We start from the raw sequence: 17,952 nt of genomic DNA, 5'->3' as shown, positions 1-17,952 counted from the left end.
AGTGCCTATTTCACAATGGTATGAAGAGGTAAGAGTACCATACCATTAAACCCCGGTTGCGTGAACGAGGGAGATCATGAATATATTTTTCAAAAGTCTCTAACCTCTTTCCCTTTGACTTCTACAGATTCAGACCACTTGATACTAGGCATCTTCTCACCGCTACAGAAAAATAATCATCATGGACAAGATTAACAGTGAAATTTTTACCCTTCCAAGTTCCAACATTATACATACATGGTGGATGTGATGTTTGGTTGTAGCATATCATCCCAAAACAAATAGGAATGATCGTTTCTTTTTTTTTTTTTTTTAATAAATGGAGATCAAGCCTCCTTATTCATAAATATCCTCATAAAAGGCTGAGGAGAAAACCGTGGTACACCTTTCAGACCCAAGACAGTGCCCCAAGAAATAACCTTTACAGACCTAAGCCCTTATAAACGAATAAAAGAACAGCCCCCCTTATCCAAACGAAAAAAACCTCTAAAGGTAGGTTTGGGAGGTGAGATGAGAATTTTATATTTTGTTTTAAAGTTTAAAATATTATGTTTTAATATTATTATTGTTTTGAGATTTGAAAAATGTGTATTTGGATTTGAAAAAGTTGAATTGTTTATTATATTTTATATGGAGATTTAAAAAATGTGTAATAATGAAATGAGATAAGATGAAAATTTTATATTTTGTTTTGATTAGGAAGCTCAGAAACATTCTTCCACACCTTACAGACCCCTGAACCACCCAGACGAGCAAAGCCATCTGCTAGTGAATTACATTCCCTGTAAATATGCCGACAGCAAAAACAGAGTCCAACTAACAGATTAAGAAGTTTCTCCCAATAATCCTCCAAGTACCAGAGGCCACATCTCTTATTTCTTAACCACTCTATCACCAAAGTAGAATCCATCTCAATCTCTACATTTTGAAGGCCCAGAAATCACACTATTCGAAGACCTTGAAGCAAACCCATAAACTCTGCAACATTATTTGACCGAGTACCAGTAAATATTGAAAACCCAACAAGCAATTCTCCTTTATGATCACGAATTGCTCCTCCTGGACCTGAAGGCCCTGGGTTCCCGAGAGAGCTTCCATCAACATTGAGTTTAAACCATTCCAAAGGAGGTGGAGACCAGTTGACTATCTGAGCATGTTTTTGTTTTTTATCGTTTACATAACATATTTTAGATGAAGTTCTATAGTTTGTAAACTCAGAGAGAGAGAGAGAGAGAGAGAGAGAGAGAGAGAGAGAGAGAGAGAGAGAGAGAGAGAGAGAGAGATACCGAAGGGGAAGAGTTGGTTTCGCTTTCGTCTTTCGTTTGTGGGAGGGAGGAGAGCAGATGGATTCATTCGCATGATGGAGAGGAGCAGATGGACTGAGCAGTCTTCAATGGCGATTTTTGTCTCCGATTCATTTGATTTTTGTCTTCAATGGACTGGGAGCAGATGGACTGGGTCACGAAGAAAACAGCGCGTTTCATTTAATCAGTTTGAAATGCCTTACCGGTCTTCTTACAATTTCGTCTCTCGCTTGAGAATGATCCGCACCGTTTCATTTGATCTGCTGGCATGACAGGTAAGGAGTGCTCAAAACCGACTAACTTTAAATGTTTTCTTTAAAAAATATATTAAAAAACAAACAAAACAAAACAAATAAGAAAATGCTAAGCGTTCCGCTTCCGCTCCCGTTGGGAGTTACCGGTTGCATTAATAAGTTGTGAACAGATTGTACACTTATCACAACTTGTTTACAAAGCTCATGAATAGAGTTTTTTATTTGGTGCTCGTATTTATAATATTGTTATCCTTGATCTTCACTTGATATATATATATATATATATATATATATATATCCCCTTATACTTAAAAGTAGCTATAAACGGATGAACATGAATAAACAGTAATAAACAATAAACTTATTTTACGCTTTTCTTCTTCCCCTTACGTCCCTCTCTACATCTTCAAAGCAAAATCACCATAAAATCACAGAAATCACCACAAAATCACTACACAAATCACAAAATCACCACACAAGTTTCCATACAAATCACAAATCAGGAGTTATCGGCTGGAGGAAAGGAGGAAGTGGAAGGGTTGTCGGCGAAGGACGAGGCTGCTGGTGGTGGTGCGGTGTCGTAGGGGTGGTTAATGGCAACGCTACGGGGAGAAACCCGTGCGTATAGAGGGGTTGCGTGCATCCCCTAGAGAGGAGCTACAGGTGGTGGGTTCCATGGAAGTGCTCCACGGCGTGAGAGGAACTCGGTGGTGGTGCTTGGTGGAGATGGGGCTGAGCCGCGGTAGCGCAAGGGTGGAGAACCCGTGCGTCGAGACCCATTTTGGGTTGCTCGTGTGCGGCTGAGGGACAAGCTGCTAAGGGGCTTCAATGGTGGGGTTTGCTCGCCGACGTGAGGGAAAGCTGGTGAGATGATCGGTTACACCGCAAGGTGGCGCACGGCGGCATTGGGCTGCTTGAGGGAGGAGATCGGGTGAGAGAGAGGGTAGACGTGCGTGGGGAAGGAGAGAGAGGAAGAAAGGAAAAGTGAGGGAAAATGTTAGGTTTGGGATTTTATGTCCCAACTCTTCATCTTGAATCTTCAGATTTAATCTAACTGTAGATGTTTAAATATTGATTTAAACTAACATAAAATAGATAATTAAAATATAAATATTATATCATACACTTAAAATCAATTTTAATTTATAAAATATTAATTTTTCATCATTAAATAAATGATGAAGTTTTACTGAACATTTTTTAAGAGAATAAAACTATCTAATTAATTTAAATTTTTAATATAATTTAAATTTCATAATAAATGATGAACATGAATAAATAATAATTTCACTCTTATGCATTAGACTATTTTAATATTTGAAGTCACACTTTATTTTTTCCTTCAATTAGGCAGATATGGCAAACGTGCTTTGCATGTTTAGCCACTGCCAGTATATATAAATGTATGTATGTATGTATGTATATATATGGTTGCCTTTAATTTTGAGTGCATGGCTTTTGGTTGGGTTTTGAATCTTTCCATGGCTCATGAACATGTTTTTTTTTTTTTTTCTTCTTCTTCGCTTGGATGGGTGTTTTTTGTGCTTTTTTTTTTTTTTTTTGATGAGGCAGGTTGTTGAACATGCTTTCTCTCTTCACAGGATGTACATAGATGTAAGGCCTAAGTCTAATACAGAGATTAAGAAGTACTGTGGTTGGAAGCCACCTCTTGCTGATTTTCTGAAGTTAAATGTGGATGAAACTATGTTTAGAGATCAACACAAAGCTGGGATTAGAGCTATACTTAGAGATGCTAATGGTAAAACTGTTATGGTTGCTAGTAAAGTTGAAGTTGAGGTTGCTGCTCCTGAGGATATAGAGTTGCTTGCTGTGTTTCGAGGCTTACAATTTTGTGCTCATATGAGTATTAAAAAGCTTATCATAGAGAGTGATTTTCTATTGATGGTAAGAGAGCTTCAAGCTACAACAGTCTTCTTCAATGCTGAGAATTTTATTGTAAGAAACAAAAAAGTTATTTGTTGTTTTTTAGGAATATCAGATTCAACATGTGAGTATGTTGGGAAATGAGACTACTCATGGTCTAGCCCGACATGCTTGGTCTGTTGAGTCTATTGAGATGTGGTGTGATGGTTTTTCAGACTTTATCTCTCAAGCAATTTGGCTTGATAGTTATCTGTAATGTTTATCATTAATATTATATTTCTTCTTATAAAAAAAATAAAAAAGGAAAATTTAGTGTTAATACTAATTATAGGGAACGGAGCCCACATGCCTCGCAGTTCATTCACAACTCGTGTATTATGTATATAATATAACTAAATGTACGTTTTAGTTATAAAAATATTTTTAAAAAACAAATTTATAAATTGATATAGTTTGATGGGGTACATTATATTATAAAATATTATATAAAACTATATTAATTTGTAAATTTATTTTATAAGATCTGTTTGTAACTGTAACAATTTTGATATAATACATTGATCGATTGAAGCAAGGTTGAGACTACATAGTTGCTCATGAGGTACGCCACCCAAAATAAGGAAACAAATTGTTGTCATGCATGGCAAATCCACGATGCATGCTTTTAATGCATTGATTGATGCAATATTAGAGTAATGATCATACACCACATTTTACAATTTTGTATTAAATAGAAACATGTAAGATCTGAAATCCAAATCAAGAAAAGAAAAAGATAAAAACATATTTTTTTTATAATTATCTTATAGCTTCATTTTAAATGGAATGCATTTTGATAAAACAGATTTATAAGGTCGATATCATTATTTTAGAAAAATGCCATCAATTTAATTAGTACGTGCAGAAGTACAAAAAAAATTATAAAAGAGTTGTGTTAATTATCATTACCCAAACTTGACTATGATCTTGGTGAAGTGGCGCTATTATATTAGTGAGTTTTAAAATAATTATAGAAAAATTATGATCATTCTTCATCTAGCATTATGTGGGATCAAAGTATCCGATATTGCTTGAAGTTGAAGGCTTCAAGTGGAATATAAGAGATAAATACATGAAGTGAGTCATGTAACACTTATTATATATTTATCCGATATTCCCGAACGAAGTATTTTTGGTAACGTCAGCCTCACACAAGAGCTCGTTCATGATTTAAACAAGTCAGTTAGAGGGAAAAATATTATGGTGAAAATTGACATAGCCAAGGCTTATGACACTATTGATTGGAATTTTTTATTTCATGTGTTGAAAGGGTTCGGTTTTTCAGTTGAAGTTTGTAACCTCTTGTCACATTGTGTTACTACTCCTTTGTACTTTGTCATCATGAATGAGATGGCTTAAGGTTTCTTTAAAGGTGGTAGGGGCCTTCGCCAAGGGGATTCCCTTTCACCTTATTTATTCGTTCTTGTGGAGGAGATTTTTTCTCGACTTTTAAAACAAAAGTTTGAGGACGGCAAGATTGGTTTCTATACTCATCCACGCAGGGGCCCTTTCATAACACATCTTCTTTACGTGTATGATATGGTGATATTTGCGAATGGGAGCAAGAAGTCGGTTAAGGAGATTAAGGACACTCTTAGTTTTTATGCTCAGTGGTCGGGACAGTGGGTGAACGAGGGGAAGTCATCAATTTTTTTCTCTAAAAAAGTTTCAGCCCCTCGGCGTCGTGAACTGCTAGTGCTTACTGGATTTTCTGAAGGTAAGTTTCCAGTTAAATATTTAGGGGTGTCAATTATTTCTGGGAGGATGAAGGGGATTTATTTGGAAGAGTTAGTTCAACGTATACGCCATAAAATAGAAGGATGGAAGGTCAAGTTTTTTTCCTCTGGTGCTCAGGTAATTCTTTTAAAACATGTAATTGCAAGTATGCCTGTTCATTTGTTGGCTGTTTTGCATGTTCCGAAAGCGGTTTTGTTATCTTTGCATAGGCTGTTTAGTTCTTTCTTTTGGGGATCGGCGAATGGCAAATCAAAAAGGAAATGGATAAAGTGGGACATCCTTTGCAAGTCGATTGATTAGGGGGGGAGTAGGATTGAGAAATCTTTTTGAAGTTCAAAATGCTCTGCACATTAAATTTGCTTGGAAATTGTTGACTACTAATTCTTTGTGGACAAGTTTTTTCCAATCCAAGTATGCTTAAAATCAGCACGTTTCGATGGTAAATCTGTCTAAGGGCACTCAGTTCTGGAAGATGGTCATGGGGGTAGTTCCTGTGGTGCTTCAGCATTCTAGATCGCTTGTGAAAGATGGCAATGTCTCATTTTGGAGGGACAAATGGTTGGATTTGGGTCCTATATGTGCTCAACAGAGCATTGTAAACCACCTGAATATGATGGTTAAGCATTGCATGGTGAACAACAACTGGGATGTGGATATGCTAGTACAGCTCGTGGGTCAAGAGTTAACAGACAGCATTGTCGCGAAGATTAGCAGTATAAGAGAAGGGTCTGATATTCTGGTTTGGTTGGGCAATTCGGATGGAGGTTTCACATCCAAGAGTGCGTCGAATATTGTTCGAGTTACAGCTTCAAAAATGCAGTGGTCGAAGTGGGTATGGCATGCTGTGTTGCCAAGGAAGTTCTCGGTGATAATGTGGAAAGCCTGGCATCATAGTCTCAGTGTAGATGAACGAGTTAGACGAATTGGCATTCCGTTGGTCTCCAAGTGTGAATGTTGTGAGGAGGGTGCTTTTGAAGACTTAAACCATGTGCTTTATGGGGGGAGAACAACATCAGCTATTTGGAAGTTTTGCTCAAGTCAGGTGGGAATTCCATATGTTGCAAATCGAACATGGAAAGAAACGGTGGAAGTGTGGTTTAGGCGTGCCAAAAGGTCATCGCAAGTGGGCAACTTAGTTGGTTTAATTCCCAGTATCATCACATGGAGTTTGTGGGTCTGGAGGTGTACGAGACAAGGATGGAAGGTAGAAGGGAGTCCATTACAGCGTTATGGTGTTCTGTGAAGCATTGGATGAGTTGGGTTGGAATGAAATTAAAAGCATGTTCTCAGTTGGAAAGCAGGGATATTGAGATATTGCAGATGCTGAAATTGCTGTTCAACATTAAATAGGAGAAGCTAATAGCAGTGTCTTGGATTAAACTCAGGCTGGTCAAACTAAACATTGATTGAAGTAGTTTACAAAATCCAGGAGATCTGGGTGTGGGTGGAGTGTTGCAGGATGAACAAGGAAGGTTGAAGTTGGCATTTTCTGCTAGCACAGGCAGTGGAACCAATAATCAAGTTGAATTGATGGCTCTTTTAATGGGTGTAAAAAATTGTAAGGCCATAGGTTTTAACAATGTAATTTTAGAAATGGACTCGCTAGTGGTGGTAAATTGGTTTAGGGAAGGCAAGTGTAGTTTATGGTATTTGGAGGATTTTTGGGATGAGATGAGTCGACTGTTAATGTTGATGAATTTTCAAATACAGCATGTCTATAGGGAAGGTAATATGGCAATGGATTACCTTGCTAGACTAGGAAGCAATGGCTGCAATAGAGTATGGCTGACACAGGATGAGCTCCCTTATTTGCTTAAGGGGATTCTTAGAACATATCGCACGGGTTTACCTTACTTAAGAAAAGTCCATAGATGAATTTTGGCTTAGGCTCTTCAATAGTAGTGTTACATAGCTTATGGGTTTCTTCGACGTTGGGCTTTTCTTTTGTCTTATGATGTTTCTTGCATTGGAGCTTTTGTTGAAGGTTTCCTTGACCAAAAGTGAGGATTTTAATAATAAGGAGGCCTGATCTCTAGTTTGTTTAAAAAAAAAAAAAAAAAAGATACTATCGAAAATATTTATACCAAGTAACAATAAATTATGCATATAAGGCCAACTTCTTGTCTCTTTCTCACTTAAAAAGCCCTTTAGTTGATTTAATTGAATCCCCCACGAAATAGTAAGGTTTAGGTAGGAAAAGTACAGATCATGGTCTCCTAGCTTGGGGCTAAGGAGGGTTTTTTTCTCTACGCAAGATAGGTCTCCTAGTTAACACTGAGGAGGAGTGCAGTTTTTCTTTTCTTATTGTTTTCTGTATCAAAGGCGAGTTGCTGGTGCAAATGGCTGACGAGATTATAGAGAAGTGGGGTGATCTTTGATTAACTGAGAAAGAACAGACTGAATTAAAGGTTGATATCACAAAGGAGAGTCTAACAACAAGACTTGGGCAACTTTGTCTCATTGGTCGCATCGTGGCAAAGAAGAATGTCAACATTGAAGCTTTTAAAACAACCATGTGGACTGTATGGAAGCCAAGGGGGAGAATCCAATTCAAAGAAGTTGGTGACAACTTATACATAATTGAGTTTCAATATGAGCAAGATATTTAGAAAGTGAAAAAAGGTAGACCTTGGACCTTTGATCGTAATTTATTTTTTCTGAATAACTTTGATGGTTTTGCTGAACCAAAAGATTTATCCTTCACCAAGGAACCAATGTGGATTCATTCAACTCCACAACATTCCTCTTGGAGGAATGACAAAGGAGATTGGGGAACAAATCGAGAGAAATATTGGTGTGGTGGAGGGGGTGGATGCTGATGAGGATGTCATTAGATGGGGCCCTTACCTCAGAGTTAAAGTTATTATTGATATTACTAAGCCGTTAATGAGAGGAATTTTTCTCAACATGCAAGGTAATAGGTGCTGGATTTCTTTTAAGTATGAAATGCTGCCAAATGGTTGTGAACAATCCTCTAGTGAAAGATCCATGCATAGTAGTTTACAAAGCCAATATGGTGCCTGGCTTTGTGGCCCTAGTCAAAAGGCAATGACTAAGACTCATCATCATAGCAATAGTGGGAGGGATCATTCAAACTCTCTATTCTCAGATCCACAGGTTGAAGATAAAGTTGTAAAAGGAAATAAAGCCAAGGTTGGAAAGATCTCAAGTCAATTAGAAGAATAAACTGAATCACAGGGTGATGGTAGAAGGAAAGAGGATTTTTTGGAAAGTTCCCCCAGAAAATATGAAGCAATTAAAGGGTCAAGGTTTGTCTTTGAATAGAAGATCTCATTCAGAGGAGCCATCTCAGGAATATGCTGGCTAATTTTTGGGAAGGGATCAGGGATCAGGGGAAACTAATATGGTAACTGGTACTATTGGAGATATTAGGTGCCCTGGGGTACCACTGAATCAAGCTGGGATTGAGCATGATATTGTTATTCCTGCTAGCACAGATGATGTCATCAGTATTCGACAATACTCTCCTGAACAAAAGGTGGATTATGTAGGGGCTCTTGAGATTAATAATGACAAGTATCAATTATAGACAAAAGATCAGATCCTTATGGTTAATAAGGATAAGAATCAAATGTACTGCAAGAAGGAGACCAAGTGGAAAAGAAGAGCTAGAAATAAACATACATCACTCACTTCTGAGCCTAATTGTTGGAGTGGTGCTCAGAAGAGAAGTTTGACTCCCACAATAGCAGTTTTAACTGCTGAGTTGGGAGAGGTCACTAGGGAGAGGCATAAATTAAAGAGACATAAGAATGCTACTTGTGTGGAAGAGCAACAACATGATTTAATGGCAGAGGTTGGTGACCAACCCTGCCAATATCAATGAGTATCCTAAGTTGGAACTGTTGAGGGTTTTGGAACCCTCTGACAGTTAGAATCCTTAATCAACAGATTAAGGAAAAGTGTCTTAGCCTCGTTTTTTCTTTTTATAGAAATAGAATGCAATAAGGAAAAGATGGAAGCTATTAAAGTTAGACTAATGTATGATGGGTGAATGACAGTGGAGAATCGAGGTAGTAGCGGTGGGCTAGCTCTTTTGTGGAGGAATGACTTTGACATTGAGATTTGTAGTTTCACAAGATGGCCTATTAGTGCTTTCATTTTAGATAAACAGAATAATCATCAGTGGATGTTTACTGACTTCTATGGACATCCTGAAACCTCTAAGAGGGAGACTAGTTGGAAATTACTGAAATCGCTTAAAGATGGCATCTCTATCCCATGGTTCTGTGTGGGAGACTTCAATGAAATCACTTACGAAGGTGAAAAGGTGGGAGCAGCATCAAGACCTTATAAGCAAATGGAAAATTTTAGAGAGGCCATTGAATTCTGTTCTTTGAATGATTTACCTACAAAGGGTTAGAAGTTCACCTGGTCTAATAATAGGACATAGATAAATTTCACAAAAGAGAGACTTGATAGAGCTATGGCCAATGCAGAGTGGCAACAACTCTTCCCCAACAACATCTGTCATGTTTTACTTGCAATCAAATCAGATCATTCTCCACTCCATTTAACCTTGACTAGTAATGAGATGAGGAATAGAAGAAAACAGTACATTTTCATATATGAAGCCTCTTGGTCTTTGAGGAAGGAATGATCAACAATTATCCAATAAGCATGGAGGAAGGTGGCTATTGGTGATTCAACAGCTGTAGTGATTAGAAATAGACTTTTTAACTATCAAAGGGCCCTTCAGAAGTGGAACTTAGCTAGCAACAGGCAAACCCCACCACATACCAAGAGGAAAATGAGGCGAATAGCAAAACTTCATAATGTTGGTGATGGAGACCATAACAACAGTGTTCATCACCACCAAGAAGATGTAGAACTTCATTTAGCTGAAGAGGAACTCAAGTGCAAGCAACGTGCTAAGCAGCATTGGTCGCAACATGAGGATATAAACACCACTTTCTACCACATGTATACATCCCAAAGGAGAAAAACTAATTCCATCAAGCAACAGCTTGATCATCATGGACATGTGCTTACTGATTAGAAATGATAGGTGATCTATTCTTTGATTTCTTCTCCAATTGTTTTACATCTTCTAATCCAATTGCTATTAATAGTTCTCTCTCAGTAATGAATTCTAAGGTTACAGATGTAATGAACTTGAGACTTTTGATGCAATTCTCTGAAATAGAAGTGAAAAAAGTTGTTTTTCAAATGACTCCATTAAGTTCACCTGGGCCTGATGGCTTTCCATCCCATTTCTATCAATCTAACTGTGAGATCATTGGGAAATAAGTATGCAGGTTTGTTCTTCAAGTGCTCAATAAGTGTGCCCAGGTGTTGCCTGGCTGTGAATCACGTCAACCCGAGTCGATCATGAGAATTAAGGTACTATTAAGAATAAAATATGTTGAAGAATAATAGGTCTTTCAATATAAGACCTTCCATGGGAAGGAAAGATGAAATATAAAGTATTAAGAAAAACACTAGGGATACAAAAGGGTCTCACAAACTGACGTGGCACATTATCAGTGTGCCACACCAATCAAGTTTTTCTTTCTTTCTTTCTTTCTTTCACTCCCCGCCCCTGTCCCCCTCCCCCCACCCATTCTTTTCCCACGGCCCAGAGAGAGAGAGATCAAGTGAGAGAGAGCGAGAAAGAGAGAGCGTGTACTTATCGGTGAGGGGCGATGACAAACTCCCCTTCTTGTCAGAGATTGCGAGAGAGAGTGATGAGAGAGCGAGAGAGAGACATCAATGAAGGGCAAGGAAAGGGGGAGGAGGGGAAATGTAGGAGAGGGATGAGGAAGATGGTTGGGCTGTAGTGAGAGATGAGGAAGATGGCTAGCCTGCGGTGAGGGGCAAGGGAAATGATCGGGTTGCGACGGCAGTGGTCTACAAGAATGGGGGGTCTTGTGGAAGGGGGGAGGAGGGGAAGGGCGTAGAGCACAGGGTAAAATGAAAAAAAAAAAACTGAGGTAGCACACTAGCACTACGCCACGTAAGCTTGTGGGCCCTTTATGTCTCCAACAACTCTCAAATATTCAAGTGTCTCGCTTGGTTACATAGATGAGATGAGATGAGAAGTCTATGAATAGCAATGAGATAGTTTGTAAATAGTAATAAAATAGTTTGAATTACGATGTTTTATAAGGTTTTGGAAAATGAGAGAAAAAATTGAATAAAAATATTGTTAGACTATAATTTTTTAATATTATTTTTGTTTTGAGATTTGAAAAAGTTGAATTATTGTTTCTATTTTTTTTTAAAGTTTGGAAAAGTTGTAATGATTAGATGTAAAATTTAAAAGTTTGAAGATTTAAAATTGAAAAGTGTTTTGTTTGAATTGTATTTAGATGTTGAGATGAGATAAGATGAGATGGGTTGAGACCATCTATGAAACCAAACGGGGCCAAAAATTGAAGAAAGGACGACTTTTAGACAAAATATGAGATTGGACTTTGAGGCCAAAGGCCTAGAGGCCCATCTTCTTCCTTCTTCTTCGTCCTTTACAAGGAACTTCAATGAAGGATGTTCATCTTGATCAAGAGAGCAAAATTGACTGAATCATTAATTGTGTGAATGGAGGAACAAGATGAATGAGAAATTTAGAGAATAATATAAATGAGTATCGGATAGAGAAGAAATTGTGAAAGGAGGTGTAATGAAAATATTACCGTTCAATAAAGATGGAGAGAGAAACTAACATAAGAAATTTAGATGGCTAAGTTACTGTTTACTTATATCTAGGCAACTACTGTAGCTCATAACTAGATGACTTATACTTGACTATTCCAATGCATACCGATTTTTCTTCATCTTGGACATATTTTAGATAGTGCAAGCATATGGCTAAGTCAATATTGTAAGTACTTTTAGACATATCTCCAACAAAATGCTCTTTATAAAGTAATTGATCCTTTTATGAGACAAGAAATATTTTAGCCATAAAGAGATCTCATAAAAGTAAACCCACAAAATGACATGACTTGATGTATTACGCTAGATTGTAAAGTTACTTTTATTATAAAGTAGATATAATGTGTCAGATGAATACATGTTAGTTTATGGATTTACTTTTGTAGAATTTCTTTGTAGTTGTAGCACTTCTCTTTCAAGAATGGGGAACACAGACGTGCAAGGCAAGTTCCATCCTTACTAGTCTTCAAGATAAATCTTGAAAACTTTTATCGCATTTGATTTTTTTGGATGACTGTGCATTGATGGTAGATTTATCGAGTGATTGCAAATTGATAGTTTCTGGGAAGAGAGAGGAAGAGGTGTTGCCGACTTTAATACCATTGCTCTCTTTTTTTCAATGTTCACTAAGAACGAAACTCAATGAGACATGTTGAATATACTAAATTAATGTTGAAGAGGGAAAACCACTGCCTGAAACTCATGATCTTTCATTATTATAAAAATAGATTTGTCATTATTGTTGTTGTGTCATATGTATCCCTACACTGATGCATGTGGTATTTTTTAAAATATGAGTACTAATCTCTACCACAGAACACGGGGTTTTTAATCAAGATTTTTCTATTCAATGGCCAACACAAAAAATGAGATAAGAAAAAAATAGAGAGAGAAAGACATGAAATTCAATGGAAACGCAGTTTGAACAGGCACAATGTAATAACCAAACCCACCCCTTTCCCCATTCTTTTTTTCTCCAATGTCCCTTTCCCCACCCCCAAAATTCTCGTGACCTAAAACCCCTATTTCTCTGATTCTCTCACACCCCTATATGTGATTGTCTCACACACCCCTCTTTGGTTCTCTGTGTATGTGTGTGTGTGTTTGATAATCTATTTTTATCTCTATTTCTCTGTTTCCCTCTCAACTCTTGTCTTTGCAATGTAATAATCTTATGCCATTTCATCACCACCAACGACAATATTAGGTAAATTCTTTTTCCTCATAAGGAGTATATTTAATGAATTGGGGTGAAAAAGAAACCGGTGAACTGGTAAACCGGACTGGACTGGTGGGTTCGGTCCTGTATCGGATTTGGTCTGGTCCGGTACCGGATTTATTTTTCTCAAAATAGGTCAAAATCGATCTGGTTCCAATTTCCTTTTTCTAACATCGGATCAAACCAAACTGGTTCATATATATATATTTTAATTTTTTATATTGTATAAAATATTTGTTATATGATTTTTTACATTACATATAATTTTCATATATAATATGTATAATTATATATAAAATAATTTTGTATTATATGTTACATTACTAATTAATATATTATTAAATTTTAAAATCTTATATAAATAATTATATATTATCACTATAGTCTATTGTATTAATAGTTATATTAATACTATATCACTATATATTATAATATACTATAATGTGTCACTATATATTGTCTATAATACAATTATCATATATATTATAATATACTACAATATATTATCGCTATATTATTATGTACTATAAAATATTATATTATATATACTATATAATATATCGAAAAAATCGGACTGAACCGGACTGAAACCGATAAAATTGAAAGTACCGGTTTAAGGGTGTAACTAGTGCAGTATTGGTTCTTCAAAACTCAAAACCAGTATATACCGGTTCGGTTCTAAAATATGTCCAAAGCTGGATCGAATTAGACCAGTTACACCCATATTAATGAGTTTCGAATATAAGACTTGTTAAGATTTGAGTTGTTGAAAACATATATTTAGTTAATTATGTTGTTGGGGTGTGTTGAAGATAAATTCAATACTCAAGTATTAGTGGCAAATGTGTACAGTACGGTGGGGTTGGTGAATCTTTGATCATTTTTTTTAACATGCCTAGATGTTTTCGAATCTGTCTAGGTTTCAACTAGACTTACTTTAGGGTAAATTAGCAAATCTCAATTTTGGGTATTAGCTAGAATTAATCCATGTTTATATACCTTATTCTAGTGTAGACGTTGACGGATTGTAATGGCCTTGAAATAGGCTCTGATTGACCCTTGGCAAAGGAATATCGTGTGATTATTTTGACTAGAAATCGAGGTAAGTGGCTTTTAATGGTTTTTTTTTTTTTTTTTTTTTTTTTGCTAAAAGAACTTATTGGTTTTGTTTGGAATGATGCAATTTAGTATTATATTTCAAACTTGTGTAATTTTGAATTTGTGCACATTGTTTTGCTATTTTAGCACTTTTTATGGGAATTGTGCAAATTTTGTGATAGTTGGAATGTTTAAGAAATGCTATGTGGCTTATTAAATTTTAAAAATTAAATGTCAACATGCTATTTATTCTTGAGCCCATGATATGAATGTCTTTGTGACATGTTTGATGCCCTTCATGGTGTGATGTCTTCATGGCATGATATCGTTGTTGTATATTGATGCCCCTCGTGGCATGATGTCTTCGTGGCATGATATCATTGTTATATATTGATAATTTCCCTATTATCATGTGGCATTGAATATGACATTTGGCTGAACATATTGTTTGAGATAAAATTGTATTACTTACATTATATTTTTAATGGGAACTTATAGCCAACTCTCACACTCCCATTAAATTGCTACTTACTGAGCACGTAGCATGTAACAATCCTACCCAATAATTATAAAGTTGGAATATTGATGATTTGTATTGAGCTTAAATTATATTTAATGGGCCATATTGGATAAGCTCACGAGTCATAAGTCATTGAGATTGATTATGAGTTTTAATTAGGCTCAATAACTAGGTTAAATCCTATTTATTATCTATTGAACGAGTTAAACTCCTTTTACAATTTAAAGATCGGCCATTAGAAATTTATTTCAATTTAAAATCAGCATTGATTGAAGTTCCTTACGCAGTCTCAGTCACTGTTAATCCTACATTGAATGGACTACTAGATTAGTGTCACTATATGTACTAACTGAGTCCAACTCGAACTCGTTGGCACCCTTGCCCAAATCTCTCTATAAATATCTTCTATTCCTTGTGTTATTTGGAAAAATCATAAACCTTTGTATGTGCAGAGGCCGAAACCGAGATACCCAGTCTGTCCCACGTTCACCACGCCAATAGCCAACTGTCTCATTCCTCTCATAGCATCCCTCACATTTTCTCTCTCATTCTCTCTCACATTTGTTTTCTCTTAAGCTCTCGGTTAATCTAATTCTCTCTCTAGCAAACACCAAGCCTATTAAAGAAAATTTGTAACAACCTGCTAGAAATTCAATAGTGAAATTTTTATAGGCTTTAGGAATCTCGTGAAAATACCGTAAGTTTTCACAAATTAACCAATCGCGTAGGTTTTGGTATATTAGCATAGTCAATGTTACTACTCATTATGAGGCCGAAAATGCGATTTTATTTATTTGAGATAGTTAGAAGAGTTAGAATAGGATATTGTCTTTGCCATTAGACTCAAAGAAATATTTAGGATTTTATGGTGCAATAAACTCATTTTTAATTTTTGGACGAAACGTCCATTCAAAAACACATTTTGATTATTTCGAGGCACTTCGGACTTTATTTTTTATAAATGAATTGCATTATTAGGTTAGTATGTTTATTTAGGATCTTTTAGTGTAAAGTTTATTTTTCATTTTTTTGGAGTGAATAGTAACATCAATAGTAGCACCAAGTGCAGTATTTTTAAAATCACAATGTGGAATGTCCACATTAGGTTATAGAATTTTTATTTGGACATTTGACAAGTTCTTAACCACACTTGGTGAATAGTATTGGACACTTGGCACCAAGAGGAACAATGAGATGGAAATTTGAAGGAAATCAACGTGTGAGATCATACCACCTAAGCAAAACATTGTTTCATTAACCATTTATGCCAAACTAAAGCTGGTTTCAACCCTAAATATTTAGAATCCAATTGAAACCCCAAAAAGCTTGGAGGAAACCGAAACCCTAAACGATTACCCCAAACTTGATTTCAAAACCCTAATGGATCTGACTTTTAGCATTGTGTTTAATCACTTGATTAAATCGCTTCAACCTGCTATTAATCTCTCAAATTCATGTTATGACATCATTATTCAACCCTTTAAACCTTGAAAATTTGATTGAGCCAAGAAAAATTAGATTTGGGCTTGATAGCATTTCAAATCCTAACGACACCCTCTTTAAACCCCAAAATGAAGCTCATTCGGTTGAAGCCCATTAGACCCATGAATTTTGGCCACCTTGGAAAAACTTCTCGAGGAAGTTTCCGCCCACCCAAGGCTGACCACTCACTACTCAAGACAACTCTCAAATAGTTCCTGATGGGAAAGCAAAGCCCATCTCCCCACAACCACCTACATGGCACCTCAAGGCAGTCCATACCATGGGTAGTTTTCCCCTTGTTTTGGCCAAGACTTCCATCACTCAAGTGTTACTCAAGACCCCACTCCACCCTTCAGTTTGTGTAAGAAGAGTTCAGAAATTTCCTTTCTCATTTTATCTCTTTTCCCACATGTTTTCTAGAAAGGAACTTAGAAGCTCTCTTGAGCAGTTTTCTGAGCCTTTTTGCTTGAGTTTTTTAAACCCTTGTAAGTGTTTTGTCACCATGATTCCTTCATGAAATCCGTTCCTCTTTGAGTCTAGTTTCCGTGGTACCTTTTGTGTTTGATTTCAAGGTCTTTTGATTGGTCCAAAGTTATTTTAACCATGGAAAGGTCATTCTGGGAGATAAATTGGATATTGTGTTGTATTTTGGAGTTTTTGACCAAGCTAATGGACAGATCTTGGTCCGAAGGTTTTATGGAGTGTTGTTAACATATTTATATGAATGTTTGTTAAGGATTATTTACATGATAAAAGCTTTTGTTGAAATATTTTCTCAGATCTAGAAAATTAGAAACTAAAAGGAGAAAAACAGTTTCTGTTTTAAGAAAGTTTGAATCTTTTGTAGTTTAATCTTACTCTAAGGATTTTGGTATTTTTTATTTGATGATCTAAAGCCTTTGATATACATGTTAGGATATTGGTTTGAAGATTTTAGGTGTTGATTTGTAAAGATATGATTTTTATAAATAAAGATACTCGGTTAAGTAAACAATATGAGGTTTTTGGATAGATCCATGTTTTGGTTTAATTTTGGCCATGTGACTTTAAGCTTAATGCTTGAATCTAATTTAGGACATATTTTAAAGCCATATGATTTTTTTGGTTTGAATTTTTTATCAATGTATGCTTCGGATCAAGTGTTTGATCAAATCAAAGTTGAGAAAAAATTTTGTTTTTGTCTAAGTGTTGGAGCCGAGTACTTCAAGTGAGATTTTGTGATTTTTTGTGACTTTTATGTGTTAATTCAAAGCAACTTAGTTCTTAGTAGTGTGTTATGAATATGTTAGAAGAAAGTTTTTAATTTTTTGGGTTCTTGGAGATATTTTTAAATAGAATCAAAACCTTGAGATTCAAAGGTTTGTGTTTTAGTTAAAAAATTTGGATATTTTAACTAAAAAGTTTTATATTTATGTGAAGTGAATTTTTGTTGGTTGTTTTAAGCATACTTCTTCTAAGTATAGGATGTGATGATCTATATTGCAATATTTTGGTTTAAGTATGAGTGTTGAAGTTAGATAAAATTGCAACAAAAATTAAAGAGAAAATGCCTAAGGGTGTTTCAGTCATGGTGTGTTTTCATGGTTATGATTTTTTTTTTAAATCTTATAATTTGATATTTGAGTTTAGAACAAAATTTATATGAAGAATGTAAATTTTGGTGATTTTTGAAGTCAGGATGTGAATTCCTAAAGTTATGGGTAAAATGATCATTTTCTCACTTGTAGAGAGTTAAATGAC

Source organism: Juglans regia, chromosome 8 (genome assembly GCF_001411555.2).
Source record: "Juglans regia cultivar Chandler chromosome 8, Walnut 2.0, whole genome shotgun sequence".
NCBI classification, from domain to species: domain Eukaryota; kingdom Viridiplantae; phylum Streptophyta; class Magnoliopsida; order Fagales; family Juglandaceae; genus Juglans; species Juglans regia.
Note: the sequence above shows the minus strand (reverse complement) of the source record.